This window comes from Protopterus annectens, chromosome 14.part0 (assembly GCF_019279795.1).
Source record: "Protopterus annectens isolate FY-2018-M chromosome 14.part0, PAN1.0, whole genome shotgun sequence".
NCBI classification, from domain to species: Eukaryota; Metazoa; Chordata; order Ceratodontiformes; family Protopteridae; genus Protopterus; species Protopterus annectens.
Genome location: NC_056748.1, coordinates 130556593 through 130577076, shown reverse-complemented (window position 1 = coordinate 130577076; position 20484 = coordinate 130556593). Strand labels below are relative to the sequence as shown.

Sequence of the window (20484 nt, the reverse complement as noted above, 5' to 3'; positions counted from 1 at the left end):
ATCCCCTTATTATACAATAGCTACTGGTCATATTCCATTTGACAAAAGTCATAACACAGTTGTTGCAATTAGTCAGTAAAAGTAGCTGAAGACAAACAGGTGCAATTTGATACATTCAGATACTATATAACAATTAGAATCTACTAACATACGCCACTGTCCATCTCAGTATACACAGATATATGGGCATATCAATCAGGGGTGTAGCCAGGATTTTCAGATTTGTACTCAAAGTTCCCAGGATGCTACCCCCCCCCCCAGTATGTCATGCCCCATCACCATCTTGCTCTCCTCCCATCCATGTATACTGCTGTCCAAGTCACAGCGCCATTGCAATCCTGCTCTTTCCCCAGAATGAAAGTAAACATGATAAAAGCATCAAGCAACATAAAAGTCACACTTTTAAATTATTTCATTGCATTGCATATTACACTGATATTCATGCATAATTTATGGTCCTTCTAGGCCTGTCGTCCCTCCTCTATTGAAGTTACCTCCATACTGCCTCCATTTCATCTGAGTTTATTCAGTTTTGTCTCCAGGCCAAGATTTGGCTCGTCCAGTTCAGATTGCTTTCAGTCCTCCATTTGTCAGTGGTGAACATATCAGAGGAGTAATGGACTCCCAAGTTAAGTCTTTATTGGTACCATGGCAAGGAGATGTACATGTCACTGTGCCACTCCATACCCTTCCTGATGTACCCAAATATTCCATTGGTACAGAATGTTCATCTGGTCTGGTCTGTATCTGCCAACAGCACAACAGTGTCAATCCTACCAAACCCTGGGAAAAGAAAGTTGCCTTTAGAATGCTTGATGATGCTCCCTTCCTCTGTAATCCCAGTGGCTTCCTGATCCCACTTTCAAACTCAGGTCACTGGTGACATGATTACTCTTATTGCTTTTCTGCTATGGAATGTTTTCTAAAACACAGAAATATTTGACATTAAGGTGGATTATAACTGATAACATAGTTAAAAACCCTTATGTGTTTAGAACCTTAGTATTTTCTTGTTGACAAAGGGAACCAGAAATATAATATCTCACCTCTGTACAGCAATAAAAAATAACTAATGACAGTAGCAGTTATGATGCTTTGAAATTTATACCTATTTCACTTCTGCCTCAAACTACAGCTGTTACTTCACAGGCCGGAGCAGCATACATCCTACAATTATGTCAGTGAAGAAGATATTAGAAACAATAACTACTATTAATTTTATCACTTGTAATTAATTACAAAAAATCACTTTCATTTAAAAATAATCAATTACATTCATAATTTTGGACCTTTGTGTTAAAATTAAGCATTAGCATGTATTGTTAATATTGTAATAGTCATCACAGTATGTACTAATTAGGACAAATCAGGATTTGCCTTTGTCAGTCCTTTGTTTACTAAGCATAAGAATGTCAATTTGTTAATGCAGCTCTTTTATTTGGGCCTTAGTGGGGAAAAAGGAATATATTTATCGCTTCTACTTCTTTAGACATGAACATAGGTATTTCATGAAGTGTGGTGCCCGTCACATTCTGTTAAATATAAATAAGGCAAGCCCCCATTATCATAGAAGGGGCACTGTATTGAAAGGTAAAGGAAATATGACTTTGAAAGCATAACAGCACATTATGTGAAATTTCACATGAATGACAGATTAGTATTCTAACATGAAGAGGCTATTTGTTCCTTGGGTATTTCAGGTTTGACCACAGACTACTTTTTTTTTTACAAACCAACACCAGAACAAAGTTGCAGCAAATTACTAGAAAAAGGGTTGACATCTGACATATCCTTTTTTAGGCATACAATGCCTGCTATACTGTTGGTCTCTTGTAGGGGAAGCAGACAATGACGGAAGTGGAATGGTCCTGTTATTGTCAGAGATGCTAACATAAGCGACATTTAGGTAAGGACAGAAACTAAGTAATTATCCCCCTGAAATTATTTGAAACTAGTTATACTGTTATTGTTTTAGTTTCCTCCAGTGAAGGTGAAGTGGTTCAGAGCTCAAAAGAAAGTTTAATAAGGTGAGCAGCTGGAGTGTTTTCTGCCATGATTATTTTACCAACAGCTGTAATGGTCCTGGCAAGAGGCCAAGGATCACACAGTCGGGTGACTAGTCATGCTGTGACTGTACTTTCTTACCATACACTCGCATGCACACTCACTCCTATGGCTAATTTAGAGTATCCAGTCCACCTACTGCACGTCTTTGGAATGTGGGAGGAAACCGGTGAACCCAGAGAAAACCCATGCAGACACACGGAGGACATGCAGACTCCACGCAGAAGGCAGAGGAACTCAGATGACTAAAAAAAAGAGAGGGAAGGATTAACAGGCAGCAGTAGTAAAAATACCGTGGCTCATGTGAGGTATTTGGATACTGAAATACTCAAATGACACAGCGATGAACAACTGTAATTGTTGAATAGCATGGACTCTTTACTTGAAGGCTATTTCTGGTCATAGTCCTGCCAGCTCACCGTGGACTTTACATTCTGAATTTGGCTATAGCCACCTATTTGCCATTTCGGATACTATGTTCTTTTCCATCAACCACTGATACACAGCCGCAATCATTTTACTGTAATTACTCTAACAGCCCTTTATGCTTTCCCAACATATGCCCCCAAACAGTCAGCCACTTCTGAGATTTAAAAAAAATACCCGCAGTAATATATTTGAAGTTGCCTCTGCTGCAGTGTACTCCCAATGTTGATCCCAGGAAATGTGAATAGCTGTGAAAATTGTGTATTCTATTGTCGACAGTAGAAATCATGCAGTTCTCAACCTCATAGTTAAGGAATTGGAGACAAAATCAAAAATAGTGAGGACAAAAGGCAAAAAAATCAAGAGCAGATTTAAAATATTGTTCTTATATACTTAGAGAGTTGCTAAAACAATTGGTTTTGTATTAGCATTGTCATTATTTACTGACTATAAATATGCCGATTTGCTAGAAAGCCACAGTTATAAGGTTACACATGAAAAATGTGAAGCAATAATCAGGCTGAACTGAGAGCTATGCTACTAGAAACCTTGACATCTTACAACCAGGAATAATAGACAAAGAATCAGGGACAAAGATACAAGTACTGCAAGAATCAATAACATATCTTAAAGATTACTCTATATACTCAGAAAGTTTCTGGAATAAAAAAGATTAAAAAAGAATAATAGAATAAAAATGTTTTGCATTAGCATACATTTTCTAAAGGAAATAAATGTCTGCCAGTATTTAGTTAATGCAGTATCCATAATAATTTGCAAGAACATTTACAAGCAAGGGCGCCTGCAGGCAGGTGCAAGGGGGTGCACTTGCACCCCCCTGGAATCTGCTGACTAGTTAATCTTTTAACTTAAAAAAAGTTATTTGGGCGTTCTTCTTTAAGAATGCCCTTCAAGTCCAGGCACATGTGTGAAACGGACAGCAGATGGGTTTAATTCACCTGCAAACTTCACTGAAGATAACAGGTGTGTGTGTGTGTGTGTGTGTGTGTGTGTGTGTGTGTGTGAAATGCCCCAGGTGCTACATGATGGTGGGTAGAGAATAAGGCTTGAATCCTGTACCTTGGGCCCAAGAGGCAAGAGCCTGAATTCCCTACCCACCATCATCTGTAAAAATGTTGCAGATTTTTCCCTCATACTTGTTCTGTTTCTCATAAAATCTGTGGTTTCTGTATTTTTGTGTCCTTGCAAAGCCAGTAGTGCATTGATGCAGCGTTAGCATTGTTGCCTGACAGCTGCATGTTCTCTGGTTTGATTCTTGGCTGGGGTGCCTTACCTTCTTGTGTGGAGTCTGTATGCCCTCCCTGTTTTTGTTTCCTCTAGTGTCCTCCCATCTTACAAAGACATGTGTCTGTCTGGAGTGTTCTCCCTGGGCCTCTGCTAAAAATTAGCTTTTGTTCCAAGTCAGACTTTCCTGGTTAACAAATGTTAAAAATAACACGCATGTGAATATCAGACTTCATATTCTTCAGAAAGTGTATGGTAACACAAAAACTTTCATTCTAGCAATTTTCTAAGTGTATAAGATGAATATTTGAAATTTGTCCCTATTTTTGGGACTGTATTCCCCCATTATTGGCTTCATCCAGGTTTTGTGCTAAGGTTGAGAGCTATGGTAAGAACTGAATATGTTTGGGGGCAATATTCCCCCATTACTGGCTTTGTCCAGGTGTTTTTTGCTAAGAGGTTGAGAGCTATGGTGAGAACTGAATTCATTGAATGTTTGGGGGCTGTATTCACCCATTATTGGCTTTGTTCAGGTGTTTTGTGCTAAGAGTTTGACAGCTGTGCTATGGTGAGAACTGAATTCACTAAATGGTAGCCATTTAAGTTTCTGTCTTCCTCTTTCACAAAACAGCTGATTTGGCATAGTGGTATGTTGCTCTGACTGTTTTGCATAGGGTCCCCTGGGTTCAAGACGTGGCAGTGAAATGTATGGTGGTAACGCAGCATTTTATTCTTGCAACTTTCCAACATTATATAAGCAATGTTTAAAATGTGTCCCTGGTTTTTGGCCTTTTACCCCCCCCCCCCAATAAATTTTGGCTTTTTCCAGATTTCTTGTGCTGCAAAGTTCAGAGATACAGCTGAGTGTCGAGTAGATTTTACAAGGAGCTGAGAGCTGCAGGGGAACAAAAGTTTAGTGCTGCTTATGCTTAGTCTGCTTGCATTGTTAATAGCACAACAGGTAGTGTACTTGCTTTTGATGCTGAAGGCTGTGGGTTCTACTCCCACAGTAGGTAGATGCATTGCTGATACTGTACTGTGTTTAAAAGGGGGTGGATGCTGCAGTCCTTTTTGGCAAAGATACCTAGTAACTATGAACCTGTTATCAGTTTGCTATCCATTCCCTATTGTGGTATTACTAGCTTATCATTTTTTTAATGCATGCAACATTGGCATTTTATTCTTCAAGGGTAAGAGGCACTTTATTGTAGATGAAACAATGACATATAAAGTTGTTTGCTAGTAGCAACCTCTTTATTAGTTACAGATTTCTTTAATGTGGATTTTACTACTTCAGAGATTGTGCATATTTACTGATACTGGTGGACTATAGAAGGTTGAGTAGACTTTTTATGTTCTGAATTGGGCAGTTTTGTCATTGGTGTATGCATTTTGTTTCACTGTTTACTGGAAAAATGTTCAAAACAATAAATTTAAAATGCCCTCTAGCAACTGTACTGTATTGTACAAGGAATATAATGTTATACAGTCAGGAAGGTATATCAAAGAGCATGTGTATGTTTCATGTTCAAGGGGCCTATGATTTTGAAAACAGCCCAGAGTTAATCTGCCACTGGCAAAATGTATTTTCTTTGAATGTGGGTTTCAATGCTGTTTCAATGCATGTGAGTTTCAAGGGCAGAGAAGTTTTAATGCTAAGTCTATTTTCATTGTAAGACTGCATTGCTTTGTTTAACAGATATCTATTAGGGTTTGTGCTGTAAAATGCAAAATAAAACTTTCAAATGAAATCTAAATCATCGCAGAAGTAAAGCAGCATGCACATTACATAGTGTTTATGGTAAATGGGGCAAAATAACCAAGGAATGGGACATTGGAATGGCTGCAGGGGGGAGGCACCATTCGACTATGATTTTGTGAGGGGGGGGAAGGGTAGCAAACTCAGACAGCCCTGCTTGAACTATACCTCTCAGTTGTCCATATTTTTGCAGAATTAATAGATATTTGCTTCTTATTTTTGTTTTTTTCTCATAAAATTTGTGGTTTTCTAGCAAATCATTTAGGAATGAAGTCACTAAATGACAGACATTGAGTTTCAGATGTCATAATCTTCAGAAAAATGCATGCTAATGCAAGACCTGTTATTCAATCAACTGTCTTAAGTTTATACAAGAGCAATTTTCAGTAGTGTTTGTATGTTCCCCAAATATATTTGGCCTTGTCCAGATCTTCTGCATTAAGAGGTTGAGAGGTATGTGCAAATCGCTTTGTAGAATTCGGAATATCCAAACCGCTCCATTGTCCCCAATTTTGGCTCAAAATGCTGCTCTCCCCTAATAATCCCTCCTCAAAATGGCAATTTTGGAAGAAAATGTGGAGGGTTTACAATTATATATAACTGTAATGATCAGAGTTATTACTTTTATTTCAGAAATGGATGTAGATACTCTTATTTTGTTACCTGCTCAAGTTAACAGTGTTAATATTAAAAAGGTGTCCCTTTTTTGACAGGTTTCCAGCTGTATTGTGTGGCAACTTTATATTTTTGCATCACATTTTTGGTCTGTTTTTCATAAAATTATGGTTTTCTGGCAAATTAGTGGCAAGTCATTAAAGATTGAAGTTAGAAAATAATGGCAGACATTTGAGTTTCAGATTTCATACCCTTCAGAAAATTCGTACTAATGCAAGACCTACTACTGTTCTATTATCTAAGTTAATAAGAGCAATATTTAAAAAATTGTCCTTATTTTTGGGCCTGTGTCCCACTTCTAGTTCTATGTATGGCTTTGTCCAGATTTCTTGCTCTGAAGTTGAAAGGTATGAGTGTCAGAGCCATCACTGTCAGCCAGAGACATTTCAAATTGTGACATACTTGTTGCACCCCAGTCCCCATTGTAGTGACTCTGGATGTGTCCAAGGAAGGCAAGGAGCAGTTATGCAGTGTAAGTGTGCAGAGTATTCCCCCATCCAAGGTAGACCACAAGTACGACTGTGGCTTTTCATCTGTCTTTGATTTTGCAGAATGTTCTGGTTTACTGTCATATTTTTATACTGTTGATTTATGCTTCTTATTATTCAGTAAATGCATGCTGTCACAGTGCTCTGTTGCTCTGTTTTAAGTAGCAATGATTTAATGAGCATCAGGTAAGCTTGTCGGAGACTGTAAGATGCAAGTAAGCTTTAATAAGCATACTGTTAAAGAATTACCAACATTGAAAGCCTTTTCGTTGTTGCCATGCCGAGAATATTTACATAACTAGATAATGTATAAGCCTTGGGTATTGAAATGAATATGACAGTATTTGTAATAAAAGGACAGGATTTCAATATTTTCAGAAGCTGATTACATTTGTTGGAGACTTGCAGTCATCTTTTGTTGGAGACTTGCAGTCATTTTTGCAGGCTTACCCGTAAACTAAACAGAATGCCAGTCTATCATTAAGCAATTTATTTTGAGCTTGTTTCTTGCTTGCTGTTCATTTTTTACTTTGATCATGTCTTCCCCATGAACCAGGTCTTTTTTGGATAATAAACAAATATTGTCTGTATAAGAAGGAGGTAGCATACCCCTCAGCTGTCCAGATATTTGCAGAATGTCCAGATGTTTTGCCCCATATTCTTCTTAAAAAGGATTGAAGTTGCTAAATAATGACAGACATTTGAGTTTTAGATGTCATATCCTATAGAAAAATGCATACAAACATCCTCATCATCTTCTTTCGGTCACCACAGCAGATCATCTGTTTCCATTTCTTCCTGTCCTCTGCATCTTGCTCTGTCACACCAACCACCTTCATGTCCTCTCTCACCACATCCATAAACCTTATCTTAGGCCTTCCTCTTTTCCTGTTACCTGGTAGCTTCATCCTTGGCATCTTTTTCCCAATATACTCAACATCCCTCCTCAGCACATGTCCAAACCAACATAATCTTGCCTCTCTGGCTTTGTCTCCAAACCTTCCAACCTGGGCTGACCATCTAATATACTTATTCCTAATCCTATCCACCCTCGTCACAGCCAGTGCAAATCTTAACATCTTTAACTCTGCCACATCCAGCTCAAATTCCTGCCTTTTTGTCAGTGCCACTGTCTCCAACCCATATAACATAGCTGGTCTCACTCCCCTCTTGTAGACCTTCCCTTTCACTCTTACTGGTACTCGTCTGTCACAAATCACTCCTGACATTCTTCTCCACCCACTCCATCCTGCCTGTACTCTCTTCTTCACCTCTCTTTCACACTCACCGTTACTCCGAACTATTGATCCAAAGTATTTAAACTCATCCACCTTTATCACCTCTACTCCTTGCATCCTCACCATTCCTCTATCCTCCCTCTCATTCACACGCATGTCTTAGTCCGCTGACCTTCACTCCTCTTCTCTCTAGAGCATATCTCCATCTCTCCAGGGTCTCCTCCACCTGTTCCATACTCTCACTACAGATCACAATGTTATCTGCAAACATCATAGTCCACGGGGACTCCTGTCTGATCTCATCTGTCAACCTGTCCATCACCATTGCAAATAAGAAAGGGCTCAGAGCTGATCCTTGATGTAACCCCACCTTAAACGCATCTATCACTCTCACCGCTGTCACACTACCCTCGTACATATCCTGTACCACTCTTACATACTTCTCTGACACTCCTCACTTCCTCATACAATACCACAACTCCTATCTAGGCACCCTGTCATATGCTTTCTCTAAGTCTACAAAAACACAATGCAACTCCTTCTGACCTTCTCAGTACTTCTCCATTGACACTCTCAGAGTAAACATCACATCTGTAGGATATATGAACACACATATGATATCACAAAAGGGAAATGTACAAATGCACTTTTTAAACATTCCATTAATTGTACTGAATTTAAATATGTATTTTTTGTTTTAGATCAAATTAAACCTGACATAAGAGGTGGCCTGTGGGAAGAAATTTTAGAAAGTAAAGAACTCTGGTGGGAGGTCAACCTTGATGCTAGTACAAAACCTGGAATGAATGAGTTTATAACCATTTCCCCACTTCTTAAATTAAGAGCTAATAACATTTGACTAAATCCAATGTAATTTTCATATATGTACACTAGAGGGGGTAAGTACATATATAAAATAGATAGAGGAGAAAGACTCTTGAAAAATAAAATAAATATGTGAATATATTTGTTCTATTGCTTTTTAGAACATAATATGAATTTTTAACATTTTAACATGAAGTTTTTTAAACTATTTATTTATTTATATATTTAATTAATGTTGTGTATTTAAATATTTAAATAGTTAGCAGAAGACTTGAATTGTAAATAGGGTAACAATTAATGCACAAGGCACTTTAAAAGGAAGGCATTAATATGTAAGGAATGTGTAACATGATTTGTCTGTTTGAATTTTAAAACAAGGATTTTATTGGTTTCTGAATTAAATTAATTGTTGTGTAAAGTATTTAAGTTGATGGGAAATTATGTAGTTTGTCTGATGAAGTCCTTTGGTTAGGACGAAAACGCATGTGATATATGTGGTGAATAAAAGAGTTAACCAAGTATCTGGTTTAACTGTGAATTATCTGGTCTTTGACGTTTTGGAAGGAGTTTGGTCCGTGGCCTTGGCATTTCTTTTCTGGGTTTTTGGTTTAGAGAACTGCCTACTTTTTTCGAGTTTATCACATCTGTAGTGCTTTTCCCCAGCATGAAACCATACTGCTGATCACTAATCATCATGTCCCTTCTTAACTTAGCTTCCACTACTCTTTCCCATAACTTCATGCTTTGACTGATCAGTTTAATCCCTCTGTAGTTACTACAGATCTGCAGATCACCCTTATTCTTAAAAATTGGTACCAAAACACTTTCTCCATTCCTCAGGCATCCTCTCACTTTCCAAGATTTCATTAAACAATCTAGTTAAAAACTCCACTGCCATTTCACCTAAACACCTCCATGCTTCCACAGGTATGCCATCTGGACCAACAGCCTTTCCATTCTTCATCCTCTACATAGCTATCCTTACTTCCTCCTTGCTAATCCATTGTACTTCATGATTCACTATCCCCACATCATCCAACCTTCTCTTTCTCTCTCATTCTCTTCATTCATCAACCCCTCAAAGTACTCTTTCCATCTCCTCAACACACTCTCCTCACTTGTGAGTATGTTTCCCTCATTATCCTTTATCACCTTTACCTGCTGCACATCTTTACTAGCTCAGTCCCTCTGTCTAGCCAATCGGTAAAGGTCCTTTTTCTCCCTCCTTAGTGTCCAACCTTTCATACAACTCTTCATACACCTTATCCTTTGCCACCTCTCTCTTTGCCATGCACCTCATCTCCTTATACTCCTGTCTACTTTCCTCATCTGTCTGACAATCCCACTTCTTCTTTGCAAACCTCTTTCTCTGTATACTCGCCTGTACTTCCTCATTCCACCACCATGTCTCCTTATCATCCTTCCTCTGTCCAGATGTCATACCAAGCACCTTTCTAGCCATCTCCCTTACTAGCTCTGCTGTAGTTACCCAGCTATTTGGTAACTCTTCACTGCCACCCAGTGCCTGTCTTAACTCATCCCTGAACTCCACCTCACAATTACCCTTTTTCAATTTCCACCATTTGATCCTTGGTGCTGCCCTCACACTCCTCCTCCTCTTCTTGATCACCAACGTCATCCTACAAACCACCATCCTATGCTGCCTAACTACACTTTCCCCGGTCACCACTTTACAGTCTCCAATCTCCTTCAAACTGGCCCTCCTACATAAGATATAATCCACCTGTGTGCATCTTCCTCCACTCTTGTATGTCACTTTTTGCTCCTCACTCTTGTTAAAATACGTATTCACCACAGCTATGTCCATCCTTTTTGCAAAATCCACTACCATCTGACCTTCTGCATTCCTTTGTTTAACACCATACCTACCCATCACTTTGTCATCCACTCCTCTGTTCCCTTCACCAACATGCTCATTGAAATCTGCTCCAATCACCACTCTCTCACCCTTAGGTACAGTCATCACCACTTCATCCAACTCACTCTAAAATCTTTCTTTCTCATCCATCGCACACCCAACTTGTGGAGCATATGCACTAACAACATTCATCATTACACCATCAATTTCCAGCTTCATAAACATCACTCTATCCGACACTCTTTTCAACTCCAAAACACTCTTAGCATACTGTTCCTTCAGGATAACTCCTATGCCATTTCTCCTCCCATCCACGCCATGATAAAACAATTTGAAACCACCTCCGATACACCTAGCCTTACTCCCCTTCCATCTGGTCTCTTGCACAAACAATATACCAACCTTCCTTCTGTCCATCATATAAAATGCATACTAACATAAATCCTGTTATTCTAGCAATGTTCTAAGTTCATGAAAGCAATATTTATAATTTGTCCCTATTTATGTTGGGCTTTGTCCAGATTTCTTGCAGAGGTTGAGGTGTGTGAGAAAAAGTGAAATGCCCTATTTAGAGTTAGCAGGTGAAATTTATTTTCAAGTGTATTTTCAAGGAATTGTGAGTTTCAAGGGAAGAGAAGTTTACTGCTGCTCATGCTAAGTCTGCTTAAAATGTGCAACTGTTTTGTTTAGCAAATAGTATCATTATTGTGGTATAGAATTTTAAAGCAGTGTTAGTAGTACAGCAGGTAGGGTGGCCACGGTGGTGCAGTGGTTAGCATTGCCACCTCACAGCAAGAGGTTCTCCGGTTCGATCCTCGGCTGGGGTGCCTTCTGTGCGGAGTCTGCATGTCCTCCCTGTGGTCGCGTGGGTTTCCTCCGGGTGCTCCGGTTTCCTCCCACATCCCAAAGACATGCTGCAGGTGGATTGGACACTCTAAATTGGCCCTAGGTGTGCGTGTGAGTGTGCCTTCTGTGGAAGGTTGGGCGCCGGGCTGGCAACTCGACACCGTAAAACTCCACTGCCATTCAATGTGCAGACAAGGCGATCCGCTGTGGCGACCCCTAACCGGGAAAAAGCTGAAAGAAGAAGAAGAAATAGTACAGCAGGTAGCATACTTGCATCTTGATGCAGAGGGCTATAGGTTCTACTCCCACAGCATGTAGATTTGTATTTTAAGGGGGTGGAGTGCTGCAGTCCTGGCTATGTCTTCCTTTGGATGAGATGCCTAATAACTATAAACTTGTTTTTCAGCTTACCACCCATTCTGTATTGCAAATATACCAGCTTACCATTTTTAATGTAACATAGGCAATGTATTCTTCAAGGGCAGCAGGCTCTGAATTTGTTGATGAAATGCTGAAGTATAAAGTTGTTTTCTATCAACAACCTCTTCATTAGTTTCACATCTCTATAATGTGGAATTATTCAGATGACTTTTACTTCTGCAGAGATTGTGCATACTGACTGACATTGATGGATTGTAATGACAAAAGTTTAAGTGGCCTTTTATGGTTGAAATGTTTTGAATTGGGCAGTTTGTCATTATTGGCTCATATGTTGTTTCATTACTTGCTGGAAAAATATTCAAAACTATAAATTTAAAACACAATCTAACAAGTGGTGCTGTATTATAGAAGGGATATAATTAAATTATTTTATATTATAATTAATACAATCTGTATATAATAATTGTGCATAATCATATGTATAAATATGTACACTTCTTATGCATGGCTACTCTTGCTTATCACAGTAACAGGAAGGATACTGTAATGGCTGTGTCAAGAAAAATAGGTCTAAAGCTTTTAGTTAAGGATATAATGAAGTTGTTCACATCAGTGATAATGCAGACCCAGTTTCATATAACTTAAGGGTCAACCACACAAAATCAGAAAACACCCAGAATTTCCCTTGCCCACTCAGTAAAACTAATCTTGAAAAAATAATTAATGTGCATATATTAGGGCTATTGGAATTATCTATAAAAATATGAAGTGATGATTTGCAACTATGTCAATGTTGGGATTATGAAGAAATGCTTGATTAAGCATTAATTAAAAGATATATATAATTTAGTGAATGCACACAGTTTAAGTTAAGTACAGCTATAACGTGTCGTGCATTCAGAGCACAAAATGCCAGCTTTTATTTAAACAGCAACTTGTGTTACTGAGAGCTAATCTTGGAAGCCAAAGAACACTAGTGTTATAAACTAATCTGTTTAAATCTGTATAATCTGAACAGGCTCATGAGACTCAGTTTAGTGTCCTACATGAAAAATACTGAGCTAATGAACACTATTCCCCAGTAGTTGTTTTTAAGTCACTTACAAATAAATAAATAAAACAAGGGGAAGTATTTTGAGGTAAAACAAATATCTCGTCTTTATGGTAGGTAAAAAGTAAAACTCTGTTAGTACCCAAGTAAATAAAATGATTATTAGCAATGAATGAGAAATTATTCCAATATAGAGAACTGAACAGCCAAGCCTTCTTGATCAGAATTCAAAATGGCTACCAGCTGAAAGTTCCCTTGAGTTAGTTGCAATGTACATGGGGTATGTAAAAAAAACTTATCATGGATTCCTAATTAAATATAGATACCTGTAATCATTGTAGAAGTAAAGCATAAGACAGTATGCACACTGAGAATTTTTAAGTGTTTATGGCAACTGGAGAGAAATAGCCAAGTAATGGGACCCTATAATGGCTGTGTGGGGGTGGGGCTCCTTGGGTGGAGGGGGTGGGGCTCCATTGGTGGAGGGGTGGGGCTCTGTGAGTGGGGGTGGTGCTCTGTGGGCGGGGCTCTGGGTTTGCACCCCCCTGCAAAAAATCATGCGGGCTCCCTTGTTTACAAGGAACAGGCCACAAGAATGAGGTACAGTCAGGGGCAGCTGAAAGCTTTGCTTATGATGGTCTGAAAATCTGCTGAAAATACACAGGGCTACAAACAGGATTTTTAAATTGCACACACTGATGCCATATTACCCCCTGCTCCCCATAAAAGTTGCATGTTATGCCGTGACACTTCAGTACAAACTAGTGCCATATTGTACACCTCTAAAAAGTATAGGGCATTGTATGGTGTTATATGTAATCAACATCTTCCTGATGAACACTGCTTTCTTGGATGTACTACTTATATTACACAAACTGGCTTTAGGTAACAGTGTTGCATTGGCAAGCCTATGTACCATATCATGGTAGCTAGTCCCACAGATTCACTCATACATATATTAATAGTCACCTTGAATACTCTGTGCCACAATTTGGTAGCCAGTCGCAGAGGTCCATTCACACAAGTACCAGTATACAGCATTGAAAAGTTTGTGCTATGCAGTAACATCTGGCCAACAACGTCTTTTCATACTAGCAACATCCATTTTATATAGTCATACAAGCACAAACAGTACCCTTATACATTACCATAGCCAGAGAACATATATTAATACCACAAAAAGTCCATTTCACGTTTCTGTAGTCAAACACTCACCAAGAAATATACTCCATGCAGAGCTCCAGTTATAACATTATTCCAATTGCAAATAACAGGCAAGTAATATTACTACACAAAGGTCTGGGCACTCTGGCTTAAAATTATACACTTAAGCCAGCTGCACCAAGTAGCTTACCATCTCAACCATTTCCTTACAATGCAGTTGTTTTGTATTTGTAATGTAGAGTGCAATAGTCAAATGTCAGTTTCACAGCACCAAGAAAAACCCTCAATTCCTCATCTGACTAGAGGCAGTTACTGTAGAGGATTAGTATGAGCTGTTAACAAGCTGCTTCCTATAACTTAGGGTTTGATTCTCTGTGTCCATTTGCCTAATGTGAAACTCTGAACAAGCAATTTAAGCACACAAAAAAAACCAAAATCTCAGATCATGTAGCATACTCATGCCAGCTTTTACAGGAGTAGAATAGGAATGTTTTATTTCTACATCACTTTATACTCATGAAACACCTGACTGCAGCTGTCCTTACTTTTTGAGTTGATAACCATCAAATGTTGAGAGAGATGAAGTGCTCACACTACTGTCTCACACATTGCTCACATTGTTATACTGTTTAGTGTTCATCATTTAGCTGATGTTTTGTACTCTTTCACATAACTATGTTTTTTACATTTGAGACAATTGTACATTGTTCAGATGCAAAAGACAAGTATAAGCATATATTTTCTGTAGCTAGTGCCATCAGACTGAGCTACATCAAAAGGCGATCAGTTTTCTGCACATTTATTTTTGTTTTGAAGCCATTCTTAATCAGGGCAGATCACTGACTACATGGACTTAACCTGTGAACACTGTCTGTTTAAATGACTCAAGACTCAGGCAGTAGGCAAGCAGAGACTGAGGGAATGAAACCCGGGATAACAAAAGGCAGCTTAACAGCTTATAGAAAACAGGAACGGCTCTTTACATTTATTCGTTTTTCCAAAGGGCATGGAAGACTGCATAAATAATTATCATTCAAAAATACATTAAGAAAAAAGTAACATACAATAACTGCTCCATTTATGCCAGCAGTCTGTGTTAGTTAAACTATACGATATTCAAGGGCAACCAGCTTTGAGATTTTAAGAAAAAAAGTATTCCAAAGAAAGACCTTTGATCTGCTTTAGGCTGCTATTTCTCACTTTACGAGATCAGCTACAATTCTTGTCCACAATGTTGAGAAGTTGCTTTCCCTTAGTTTTCAGAAATGTGACACTGCTTTGTTTGACAGTCTTGCTTTACTCCCAAAGATAAGGTACAAACTTAACTACCTTGCAGACCAGCCTCCCAAATCCTGAACCTCAAATTACTGAAAAATGTAACACTGAACTCTAACCATAACAAAGAAAATGAACAGATAGAGCAGAGAAAAGGACAGCTAACCTATATATACTGCAGAATCAGTAATAAAATACTACTGTTAAATTTGGGTGAAAGCTCCATTTTAACTGTATACTGGTCTGCTTGCATAATACTGCAATATCTATTTTACTGTTTTTAAACAGTATTGCATGCCTGTTCCTACGTTTACAGAGTGAAGCATTCTAATGCTTGAGTACTTTAATGCGGTGTGCTACTGGTTGCAGACATCTTTGTACTTTTGCCTGCCACCTTTCACTCTCTCTCTCTATAACACAGTATTTGACACTAATTTGTTTTCTTGACTTACCACTATAGTCTGTGCAGTTGCAAAACCTCTAAATCACTATCTAACTATATTCAAAAACTTAGATTCCAAGTTATTTTATTTTTGGATAACAGATAAGACTGATATCCACAGACCACAGTTATCGAAAGGCATTGCGTTTCAGATTATTTTAATTATAAATGTAGCAGCTTACCAGCATCAGTAATGGCAAAGTTAACCCCCCATCCCACACATTCTAAAACAAAACAGAAAGTCTTCAAACCGGCAACTTGCTTAGCCACGCCCCCCCCCCCCAACACAGTACTGCTCCAATAAAAAAGTGCTTTGCTGACAAGACAATGAGTGGGAATCCATACCTGAAACAGAAAACTGTCTCCTGATGATTCATACATCTGCAGATTGTTTGTGAGCAAAAGTGAGAAGTCATTTTAATAAATAGCATGACCACTCACTTGTTTTCTTTTATTCAGCAAAGCTAGGAACCAAGGGCAAAATCAATGATTCTGTTTAATCAAGTGCCCTTGGGAACCGATGCGGTTACAAATCAGAACAGAGGTAGGACAACAACTTCAAATATCTGAGACTATCTGATCAAGTTGAGAAGAGGTTGCCTGTTTTGGATGAAGACTGGACTGGGTGCCAAATTTAAAGGCATCTCTGTCCATATTGAGTTTACTACTAAGATGTAAGGAACACTTCTCCTGCTGATGACATCATCCCCAACACTCTTCACCCAGTACCAGAAAAAGAACCGGAAAAAGATAAGAGAAAGCCACATCAGAGAACCAGGAAGTCCGTAGCATTTACTGTGGCTTTGCTTTACCTTCCAGACTATGTTAACCAATCAATTATCTCCCTACAACTGACTGGTTGTCAAAAATGGCTAACATTTAACACCTCATGAGCTGCAAATTGCTGTGCAGTCTCAATCAAGGTGTTTTTGTGCCCCACTCGTCTGTTGTATTTCATTTAATTTTTAGACTGCAAGCTTGCTTCCAGGGTCCTGATGCCCTATTATTGCCAGTCTGCAGCTACCTCCCCTAACATTTACTGTACTGAAGTGCGTACAGTGCTTATGCCTACCAACGTCCTTGATACCAATAATGGAATCTATTAATATAAGCCACTGTCCACCTCAGCATACACAGATAATATATGGGCATAGCCATCAAAGAATCTGTTAAATTAAGCCACTGTCCACCTCAGTATACACAGATAACATGCGGGCATATCAATCACCGAATCTATTAATATACTCCACTGTCCATCTCAGTATACACAGATAACATACGGGCATATCAGTCAAAGAATCTATTAATATAAGCCACTGTCCATCTCAGTAAAAAGCGATAACATACGGGCATATCAATCACAGAATCTACTAATATAAGCTATTGTCCATCTCAATATACACAGACAAGATACGGGAATATCACTCACAGAATCTATTAATATAAGCCACTGTCCATTTCAGTATACATAGATAACATACGAGCATATCAATCACAGAATCTATTAATATAAGCCACTGTCCATCTCAGTATACACAGATAACATATGGGCATATCAATCAGAATCTATTAATATAAGCCACTGTCCATGTCAGTATACACAGATAACATACAGGCATATCAATCATAGAATCTATTAATATAAGCCACTGTCCATCTTAGTATACACAGATAAAATACGGGCATATCAATCACAGAATCTATTAATATAAGCCACTGTCCATCTCAGTATACACAGATAACATACGGACAGATCAATCACAGAATCTATTAAAATAAGACACTGTCCAGCTCAGTGTACACAGATAACATATGGGCATATCAATCACAGAATCTATTAATATATGCCACTGTCTATCTCAGTATACACAGATAACATATGGGCATATCAATCATCGAATCTATTAATATATGCCACTGTCCATCTCAGTATGCACAGATAACATATGGGCATAACTATCACAAAATCTGTTAATATAAGCCAGTCTCCTGCTCAGTATACAGAGGTAGCATACAGGCATATCAATTACAGCATCTAGTAATATAAGACCCGGTCCTGCTCAATATACACAGATAACATACGGGCATATCAATCACAGAATCTATTAATATAAGCCACTGTCCATCTCAGCATACACAGATAATATACGGGCATATCAATCACAGAATCTATTAATATAAGCCACTGTTCCTCTCAGTTTACAAAGATAACATACGGGCATATCAATCACAGACTCTATTAATATAAGCCACTGTCCAACTCAGTGTACACAGATAACATACGGGTATATCAATCACAGAATCTACTAATATAAGCCACTGTCCAGCTCAGTAAACACAGATAACATAAGGGCATATCAATCACAGAATCTATTAATATAAGCCACTGTCCATCTCAGTATATACAGATAACATACGGGCAGATCAATCACAGAATCTATTTATATAAGCCACTGTCCATCTCAGTATACACAGATAACATATGGGTATATCGATCACAGACTCGATTAATATATGCTGTCCAGCTCAGTATACACAGATAAAATACGGGCATATCAATCACAGAATCTATTAATAGAAGCCACTGTCCATCTTAGTATACACCAATTAAATACGGGCATATCAATCACAGAATCTTATAATATAAACCACTGTCCATCTCAGTATACACAGAAAGTATATAGGCATATCAATCACAGACTCTATTAATAAAAAACATTCTTATACTCAGTATACACAGATAACATACGGGCATATCAGTCACAGAATCTATTAATATACACCACTGTGCATCTCATTATACATAGATAACATATGGGCATATCAATCACAGAATCTATTAATATAAGACACTGTCCATCTCAGTATAAACATATAACATATGGGCATATCAATCACAGAATCTATTAATATAAGCCACTGTCCATCTCAGTATACACAGAAAACATACGGGCATATTAATCACAGAATCTAGTAATATAAGCCACTGTCCAGCCCAGCATACACAGATAACATACGGGCATATCAATCACAGAATCTATTAATATAAGCCACTGTCCATCTCATATACACAGATAACATACAGGCATATCAATCACAGAATCTATTAATATATGCTACTGTCCATCTCAGTATGGACAGATAACATATGGGCAGATCAATCAAAGAATCTATTAATATAAACCACTGTCCAACTCAGTATATACAGACAACATGCAGGCATATCAATCACAGAATCTGTTAATATAAGCCACTGTCCATATCAGTGTACACAGATAACATACGGGCATATCAATAACAGAATCTATTAATATAAGCCACTGTCCATCTTAGCATTCACAGATAACATATGGGCATATCAATCACAGAATCTATTAATATAAGCCACTGTCCAACTCAGTGTACACAGATAACATACGGGCGGGCATATCAATCACAGAATCTACTAATATAAGCCACTGTCCAGCTGAGTAAACACAGATAACATAAGGGCATATCGATCACATAATCTATTAATATAAGTCACTGCCCGTCTCAGTATATGCATATAACATATGGGCAGATCAATCATAGAATCTGTTTATATAAGCCACTGTCCATCTCAGTATACACAGATAACATACTGGCATAACAATCACAGAATCTATTAATATAAGCCACGGTCCAGCTCAGTATACACAGATAAAATACGGGCATATCAATCACAGAATCTATTAGTATAAGCCACTGTCCTGCTCAGTATACACAGATAACATACGGACAGATCAATGACAGAATCAATTAATATACGCCACTGTCCATCTCAGTATGCAGAAATAACTTCCTGGCATATCATTCACAGAATCTATTAATATAAGACACTGTCCATCTCAGTATACACATATAACAATTAATATAAACCACTGTTAATCTCAGTGTATACAGAAAACATATGGGCATACCAATCACATAATCTATTAATATAAGCCACTCTCCTGCTCAGTATACACAGATATCATACGGGCATATCAATCACAGACTCTATTAATATAAGACACTCTCTAACTCTGTATACACAGATTACATACGGGCATATCATTCACAGAATCTATTAATATAAGACATTGTCCATCTCAGTATACACAGATAACATACGGGCATATCAATCAGAGAATCTAATAATATAAGCCACTATCCATCTCAGTATACACAGATAACATACAGAAATATCAATCACTGAATCTATTAATATAAGCCACTGTCCATCTCAGCATACACAGATAACATATGGGCATATCACCCACAGAATCTGTTAATATAAGACACTGTCCATCTCAGTATACACAGATAGCATACGAGCATATCAATCGCATAATCTATTAATATAAGCCACTGTCCATTTCAGTATACACAGATAACATACTGGCATATCAATTACAGAATCTATTAATATAAGACACTGTCCAGCTCATTATACACAGATAACATACGGGCATATTAATCACAGAATCTATTATTATACGCCACTGTCCATCTCAGTATACACAGATAAAATATGGGCATATCAATCACAGAATCTATTAATATAAGGCACTGTCCATCTTAGTATACACCGATTACATACGGGAATATCAATCACAGAATCTTATAATATAAACCACTGTCCATGTCAGTATACACAGAAAGTATACGGGCATATCAATCACAGAATCTATTAATATACGCCACTGTCCATCTCATAATACAC

The 20484-nt window shown here is 38.0% G+C and overlaps 1 protein-coding gene across 5 annotated transcripts in view; it reads right to left on the bottom strand.

Annotated features, from left to right (window-relative positions):
• ACSL5 (acyl-CoA synthetase long chain family member 5) overlaps positions 1-20484 on the bottom strand; it is a 630479-nt gene that overhangs the window by 246770 nt on the left and 363225 nt on the right. The window lies entirely within an intron of this gene.